At 41.3% G+C, this 8,706-nt stretch overlaps 1 long non-coding RNA gene across 1 annotated transcript; it reads left to right on the top strand.

Moving 5' to 3' along the window:
* The first annotated feature begins 941 nt into the window (after positions 1-941).
* Positions 942-8,054, top strand: LOC105241386. The gene is made up of 3 exons (XR_004627887.1): positions 942-1,033; positions 2,209-2,384; positions 5,608-8,054. It is a non-coding gene; the product is annotated as an uncharacterized LOC105241386 (long non-coding RNA).
* The last annotated feature ends 652 nt before the right edge of the window (positions 8,055-8,706 follow it).

The raw sequence follows: 8,706 nt of genomic DNA, 5'->3' as shown, positions 1-8,706 counted from the left end.
AGTCTGCTTGAGATTCTCTCTCTCCCCCTCTCCCTTTGCCTCTCTCCTTTCTCTCTTTCTCTAAAATAAATGAATAAATCTTAAAAAAAAGAAAGAAAACAAGACATGGTAATTATAAGAATTTGTGACTCAAATAGATCCGNTCAGTTGATTAAGCGTCAAACTCTTGATTTTGGCTCAGGTCATGATCTCAGGGTTGTGAGATTGAGCCCCATGTTGGGCTCTGCTCTCACTGGGGAGTCTGCTTGAGATTCTCTCTCTCCCCCTCTCCCTTTGCCTCTCTCCTTTCTCTCTTTCTCTAAAATAAATGAATAAATCTTAAAAAAAAGAAAGAAAACAAGACATGGTAATTATAAGAATTTGTGACTCAAATAGATCCGCCTGTATCCAAACTCCATATTGTTTTTATGACACCATGATGCCTCTGATTTCTTTTTTTGAAACATTACTGCTTGGTCCCTATGATGGCTAATTTTATATGCCAACTTGGCTTGGTTATAGCACCTACTTATTTAGTCAAACAAGAAATTATTTGCCTGGTTGTTTAGCCAGTCTAGAAGTTGCTGTGAAAGGCATTTTAGATATGATTATCATTTATAATCAATAGACTTTGAGTGAAACAAAGATTACCCTCTAATTGGATGGGCTTCATTCAATCAGTTGAAAGCCTTAGAGCAAAGATTGAAGTTTCCCTAAGAAGGATACATTCTGCCTTAAGACTGCAGTATCAAATTTTACCTGAATTTCCAGTTTGCTGGCCTGCCTACAGATTTTGGACTTGCCAGCACCCACAACTGTGTCAGCCAGTTCCTTAAATCTCGTTCTTTCTATATACGTTCTATTGGTTTTGTTTCTCAGGACAACCCTGGCTAGTTGAGTCTTTAAACTTGAGTCTTCAGCTTGGAAGGTGGGAAGTCTCTCCAGTGCATCAGAATAAGTTACTTGATGCTACCAAACAAGATCCAAATCTCGCTGCGTTGACACAATAAAAATTTTATTTCCTGCATATCATGATCCAACAGAGTATTGGCAGGTTGGTCTTCTCCATGGTAATTAGGGAACTGGGCTTCTACCCAGTGGTTCTGCCCACTTCCAGGGTTTCTGATGTCCACCCCCAATCCTCTGCATCTGGCTGGGAGAGTGGGGAAGTGAGTGTGTTAGAGGTCAGGCTTGCATGTGGGACACACTTTCTCCCATATTCCACTGCTCAGAACTCCAGCACATGCCTGCCCCTAGCTGCAAGGGCACAGAGTGGAGTGTAGAGTCTTCTTGGAAGGGTCCAGAAAGGAGAGGAGAAACACATGTATTGGAGAGCCCTGGCTTTCTCTGTCACACTCTTACAACTGTCACCATGGCTTATCATGTCAACATGGTAAGGGGGAGTGGTAGGTAAAAAATGGGCAGCATAAATGGTGGGTATTTTTGAATGGGAACACAGAAGTTTTCTATATGTCTATTTTTAAAGTTAATCCATGGATCTTAATTTTAATGTATGGATACACAATTCCAATAAGAATAATTATAGGATTCTTGCCCTGGAAATTACCAAAATTGTCTCAAAAACTCATTTGGAAAAATGATGGAGCAAACAACCAGAGATAGGTTTGAGCAGGAAGAGCAGTTAAGGTGGGGATTCTGTTCCCACTAGAGATTAGACAAGAATATAAAATCATACCTTGCAACTGAGGTACTGTATAACACCAACTGGTAATGGCCAGTGATGGTGACCTTCTAGAAAAATGAATAAGCTCAGACGGAGTCAGTGGTACTATCATTTGGTACAATTCTTTCAGAAAGCAGTGTGAGATCTCTTTTTACATATATGTATCAGGAGCCATAGAAACATTCCTACTCTTTGACCCAGAAATATTGACCCTAGGACTATTTCAAGGAATGGATTCAACTTAAAAGGAAAGCTATTTGTAAGGATATATTCATTGCATTATTAGTCTCAATAGGAAAAAAATTGGTGTTAAGTTTGCAAATACCTAGTAATTATCTTTAATGAGAGTCCTCTTTTTTTTTTTTTTTTTATAAATACACAATGTCTCACCAGCCACTGGTAGGGTAAGAATTGAAAAATAGAATTTTGCTTTAAATTGGCGAGGAAAAGCTGGGGCAGAGCATGGCTGTAATTGAATATCTGCTCACCACTGTGGAATCAGATCATCTTTGTAGATCTAACCATGTTTCTTTCTCTCTTCCTAGTCTTGAAGCACACTGTGGTCATTATTAAGGCAATTTTCCTAACTCTGAAAAGCCTCAATCCTGCTTGCCTTTGGAGATTCTCTTGGGGGAACAGAAAAAAGGAAAGATTAAAGTAAAACCCAGCCTCACTAATGTTTGCTGCTGGCAAACGAAGAGCGCCCCAGCAAGGAGACCAGGTGAGGGTTTGATAAATTTATGCCATGATTTGTGTATGTGCGTGAGACTCTGTCAGGGAAAGGATAGTCTGGCTTCTTCTTGTAAGTCACGGACATCTTTGTTGGTTTACCCTTTTGTCCTAAGGTGTGTGCGGTGGAATGCTTGGGCCTTTTTGCGGGGGGGAGTAAGACTCTGGGCCCCATTCTATCCTCCTCATTCTTGACTGAGCAGAAGCTACTGTGCAGATGTTAGTGGGGGAGGATTCGGAGAGCATTGGACACCTCTTCGCCTGTAGGATATCATGGTGGTAATTTCCCTGGGTGGTGCTAGTTGAGCGAAAAGGGGCAGAAGGTAGGGAGGGACAGCCCACTTGTTGTCTGTCTTTGTCTTGCTGATGAATGCGAGCTTTCCCTAGAGGCATCTGTCTTTTCTTCAGCCCTCTCCTGAGCTACTGCGAGAAGACAAACCCCTCATCGCTCCTAGGTCCTATGAGGAGTCCAGCCAGTAGCCTGGCTATCTAATCTTTTTTTTCCAAAGGTCTCTGTGTAGAAGACACAAGTGGGAACAGATTTACCAAGAGAAATGGCAATAGAGACAGAAATCATAACAGCAAACAATAATTATAGGATTGCCAAAGACACAGTAACAACTCTTTCCCAATGCCTCCCACTGTCCTGGCCAGAATCCCTGATTCCTGGGCCCTGAGGCCTGTGCTCATGGCTACTGCGGTTCCTGCAACTAAGTGCCAGGCCCGCTCCCTGGTGGTTCCAAGGGCCCTGCCTGAAGTCCTGGGTTTGCACCCCCACGGTGGCGGTGGGAGCTTCAAATAAACACAGCTTAGGGGAAGAGGGAGGGGAATAAGAAGGCTGTGTTCTCCTACGGCACACAAGGCTCCTTGTGGTTCTAGCACAGGGAGCTCCCCTTCCAGCTGTCCCAAACATTTTCTCTTCCAAGAAAGCACTTTACAAATGATACCTCGGACAACAGGAACAGTTTTGAGTCACCGACCACATAGCAAGCTAGAGGTTTGGGAAAGTCTCTCAGTGCTGGGTCAAGGCAGGCAGCAACTTGGAGGCTGGAACACAGTGTTCTTGTGGTCTCCAGGTGTGATCCAGATGCTGGCTTTCCTCCTCTTAGGAGAGCACAAGTGTGGGCAATGGGTCCTGGCTGCTCAGCCAGCTGGGGATCAGTGTGGATTTCTTAGCTTTGCAGGTCAGCTGGACATTCTTTGTTCTCTCTCATCCTCTCTCCCATTCTTGACATCTCTCTCTTTATCCTTCCATCTTATTTTCATTAGTTGAGTATTTATTATGTACAGAATATTGTGCTGGGCATTTAGGAGGCTGCAAAGAAGTAAAAGGGCATGCTTTCACTCTCTAAGCAGCTGAGAGCCTGGTTTTGGAGACTGTAACCTGAGCTGGGAGTAGAGTACTTGGTTCCAAAACTTTTCTGTCCTAGATCACTGATATGACCTTAGGCAAGTCGCTGACCACTTTTTGTTGTTGTTGCTGAATTCAGTTTCCCCATCTGTAAAATAAGGGGTCATACACGATTATCCCACCCTTTTTTAAACTCTGTTGCGTTTTTATGGTGAGTGGGTGAATGTCAAGTAAGTCATTTGTTCACTTGGTGAAGGAAAGTGGTATTGCAGAGTTCTTAGAGAAGGCTTCATGGAAGAGATGGGACCTGAGTCCCAAAGGATGCATAGGGAGTACTAGCAAGGAGAAAACAACCTACAAATCCAAGAGACTAGAGGCACTTGGAGAGGAAGAAACAATGAGGAAGTTCTGAGCTAGGATGGAGGCGGGAGGAATTGAAAAGAAAGGGCAGATGAGACAGATATGAAAAATAGATCTCGGATATAGGAAAACGAGAGCGAAAAACCACCAAGTGGTTTCTTAATTTTAAACACAAACAGTTTTCATGATGGTGGTATCATTGAGGAACCAGAAGACAATAAATGGATTTCATCTAATGGGAGTGATGGCTCAGTTAGGTTTTAGATCTTTTGAATTGGAGGTGGGACTAGACATCCATTGTAAATGTCCAGGGTGCAGTCAGCAGTGTGTAAACAACCCTTAGTAAAAGGTCCTGAGTGACCTTTTGCTTGGTTAGAGGGAGTTGCTTGGTTAGAGTTTTGTGCTGAAGTGATGAGCCTGGATGAGAGCTCTGACAAGATGTGAGAAAAGGAATTGCAGCGCGTGAAGGGATGAGATGTGGGGGCTCCTCACCATTCAAAGAGGAGCCAGCAAAGGCGACAGAGGAACATTCAGAGCCAGAAGGGGAGCTAGGACAGTGAGGGGAGAGCTGGTTTCCAGTCAGGTGGGGAAATCTGTAGTAGCTACCAAAACATGAAGGACACCTGAGAAAATGCTGCTGGGATGGCAAACAGATGGCCACTGTTGAGCTTTCCTGATTTTGTTATTGGTTCTTCCCTTTTATGGAAATATCGGATGGGACATTTAGGGAAGTTTGATGGAATTAGGTTCTCTAAGGGTCTTTTGGCTTGTTCATTTATTTTTAAGAGAGAATCTGGAGGAAATTGAGTTGGAGTGTAAGAAATCCTTATTTTAAAATATTATTGCTAGATTTATAGTCAATTTGGTGTAGTGATGACTTCATTCCTTAAACAGTAATTTCTAAGTTGAGATTGAAATGTGTAAAGTATCTTAACTTTTTGGGAGAAGGCATATCACAGTATGATCCTTCTCCCCAGGAAAATACACAAAATAAACTATGGTTCTTCTCCCCAGAAAAATAAGCAAAAAATTAACATACAAATTTATGTGCAATTTCCCTAAAGCCCCTATGGGGCCATGTACTCTATTCAACTGAAGAGCGCCCATATATGGTCCCCCTCCTGACACTGTAACCTGTCTGTGCCCATTTTTCTTATTTGTAAAATAAAGACAGCCCTTTGTACAATGAAGATTAAATGAGCAAACACAAGTGCTCAGAATAAAACATAACACATGGCAAGCACTCGATGATTGTTATCTCTTATGGTCATGATTGTTATGTTATTGGATGAAATTTCCTCAACTAAGTGACTGTTCTCTGGACAAAGCTACAGTCATTTAGTCGAGGAAATTTCATCCACTTACTCACTCGCCCATTCACTCATTCACTTACTCATTCATTCACTCACTGACTTATTCACTCATTCATTCACTAATTCATCACTTATTTACTCACTCATTCACTTACTCATTTCCTTTCTTACTTTCTATTAATTTATTCTAGGGTCTAGGGAATAAAAGAAGACTAAAACTGCAAACCTCATCATCAAGAAGCTCTCAACCTTGTGACACATAAACAGACACATTTCCCCTGCCAAAGTTTCAGAGTTGAGGTTTCAAATAAGAAAAGGGCAAAGAAATAAGTTTGGAGCAAACACATTGTTTCTATTGATAAAATTTTAGAAGGTGAGTGTAATGTATTTGGAGTGTAATGTGTTTGGAATCCACTCATTAGGAGTTGATGAGAGTGGAATTAAATTTTTGTGAGATGGAATAGTAGCATCACTTTCTGCCAGTCTTAAAAATGGGGTTGATTTAAAAAAGGAATAATGCAAAGAACCAAGGGGACTGTCCATTAGGTGCTCCAATAAGACTCTGGTTTTACTTCAACAGTAGTGTCCTGAAGATTATTGTCATCATCTGCCTGCATTAGACTGTGAGCCACCAGAAGGCAGGGAGTCTCTCTCATTCATTTTCATGCCTAATACTGACTAATTGGATATATGACTATGTTTAAAAGGGAAAAGAACTTTCCCATTCCTTCTTTAAGCCATTTTAACAGAATGCATTTACGTAGAACTTATTAAGGCAAAATTACCAGTGATTATCTGTTCATTAAGATGTCTACCTGGCAAACACCTTGTTAATCTATGATTTGTATTGTCCTAGAAAGTATTAAGATAACTTAAAACATATTGAATAATTCAGAAGTTTCACCAGCTCTGAATGACCTTACCAATTAGATTAAATTAGCGTAATGTTCATATTTACTCTTTTAGAAAAACTTTTATCTTAGAGAGGAAGTAGGGAAAAGTCTAAGAATTCACTTACCTTTGGTGTCTTTAGGGTTAAAAAGGGGCTTCATTAAACTTCTTTTTTTAAATTAAAATTTCTTTGAAATAGTTTTCTGTACCACTTGAGTCCCATTATGTATTTTTTACATTAGGGCTGAACAAGCTTCTGAATATAAAATCAAACTGGGATTTGCTTTTGAACAGAATGAAGGGAAAAACAGATTTTTTTTCATGACTGTATCTGAGTTTATTAGGAGAATGTACTTTGAGTTAAAACAATTTTAGTAAGAATTAAAGACAAGGTGCCCCATTTTATTGAATAAGGTAGAATGTGGGACAAAACCCAGTCTTCTTGGTCTGACTTTTAAGGACACCCAGTGTCCAAGTTCAACTCACTTTTCTGGTCTTTCTCTGTCTCCCTAACCATACCCTCTGTTCTACCCAGACACATCTACTTACCTTTCCCCAAACTCATGTGCTTCCTAGCCTCTTACCCCTACCCCTCACAGCCCACTGAATTCCTCACCCAGTGCCAGGATTTAACATTCAGAAAAAATCCTACCATCCTCTGGGAAGTATTCTCCTCTCTCTCTAGGTCCCATGTGGAAATGATTCCTCCACCCATACTTCTTTTTAAATTAATAGTTATTGAGTGATTACTCCAGGCCATTCACTGTGCTAAGAATTTTATAGGCATTATCATAAAAAACCTATGTGGTAGGTAATGTTATCAGCCCCATTTTACAGCTAGAGAAACAAGTTTTGAATGGCTGTTTAATTTTTTCAAGATCATTATAGCAAGGAAATGGCAGAGCCAAGATGTGAACCCATTTCCAAGTGATTCCAGAACCTGATTTCTCACCCATCATATTATTCTGTTTCCCCTGACCCTCTCATAGCACACTTTTATTTCACAACTCTGTTACTGAAATAGACTTCCTTTAACTAAAAATATATTTCATATTTTTCATGTTTATACTGCACATTTCTCTGATTTTCAATTGGACCATGGAGCTCTTTGAGAGCAAAGATCATGTCTTCTTAGTCTTCCCCTTTGGTTTCTAGCACCATGTCTTTTACATAATTAGTAAGTGCTTCCTGAAGAAGTAAAAGTAAAATAGATAGAGTAGAACCAAATGGACTTCCCAAATCTTGAAGGTCAGAATTAGCTCCCAATGTAGGCTATCTGCTCTCACAGAGTGTTATAGACTGAATTTTTGTGTTATATATTGAAGCCCTAACCCCCAATGTGATGCCAATTGGAGATGGGGCCTTTGAGAAGTACTTAGGGTTAGATGAGGTCATGAGGGTGGAACCCTTATGATGGGATTAGTGGCCTTATAAGAAGAGGAAGATGGAGGGGAGAGAGATATCTTTCTCATTGCCATGTGAGGAAACAGTGAGAAGGCCATCTGCAAGCCAGGAAGAGATCTCTCACTAGGAACCAATTGGAGGGCACCTTGATATTGGACTTCTAGCCTCCAGAACTGTGAAAATGAATGTCTGTTGTTTAACCCCCCCACCCCCGCCAAGTCTATGGTGTTTTGTGATAGCAGCCCAAGCAGACTTAGGTACAAAAGTATATTAGAAATGAGAGGTCCTGGGGCGCCTGGGTGGCACAGCGGTTAAGCGTCTGCCTTCGGCTCAGGGCGTGATCCCGGCGTNAGAAATGAGAGGTCCTTTAAAAATGTGTGGAGTGTCGGGATGAAAGGAGAACACCAAAGGGGCACCTAGAGAGAGAGAGAGGCTTGCGGAAGCCTCACTGAATGTATGCCTAGCTCCTACAAAGTAGGTTTTCTCTGTGAGCAGTCCAAGCATGGTGTTGCATCCANGTTCCCTCTCTCGCTGGCTATCTCTGTCTCTGTCAAATAAATAAATAAAATCTTTAAAAAAAAAAAAAAAGAAAAGAAATGAGAGGTCCTTTAAAAATGTGTGGAGTGTCGGGATGAAAGGAGAACACCAAAGGGGCACCTAGAGAGAGAGAGAGGCTTGCGGAAGCCTCACTGAATGTATGCCTAGCTCCTACAAAGTAGGTTTTCTCTGTGAGCAGTCCAAGCATGGTGTTGCATCCAGAAACAAAACAACAAATTTGATATCTAATGTTGACAAACAATGAAAATCTTTACTCCAGTCTCCAATAATCAGAAAGGGGATCACAGTGCATTCTCTCCTCCCCACATAGTTCTTTCAGAGTCCTCCTGATAGAGTGTGGCTGCCTTTCTAAACTTCCTGGTACGGGCTCACACATGGCCTCTGGTTCTTCTTGGTTCTGTCCCTTCTGTCTGTCCTCAGGTGGCACCTGATACTGC

The sequence above is a fragment of the Ailuropoda melanoleuca genome, chromosome 9 (genome assembly GCF_002007445.2).
Source record: "Ailuropoda melanoleuca isolate Jingjing chromosome 9, ASM200744v2, whole genome shotgun sequence".
Lineage (NCBI taxonomy): Eukaryota > Metazoa > Chordata > Mammalia > Carnivora > Ursidae > Ailuropoda > Ailuropoda melanoleuca.
Note: the sequence above shows the minus strand (reverse complement) of the source record. Positions and strands in the feature narration are given on the sequence as shown.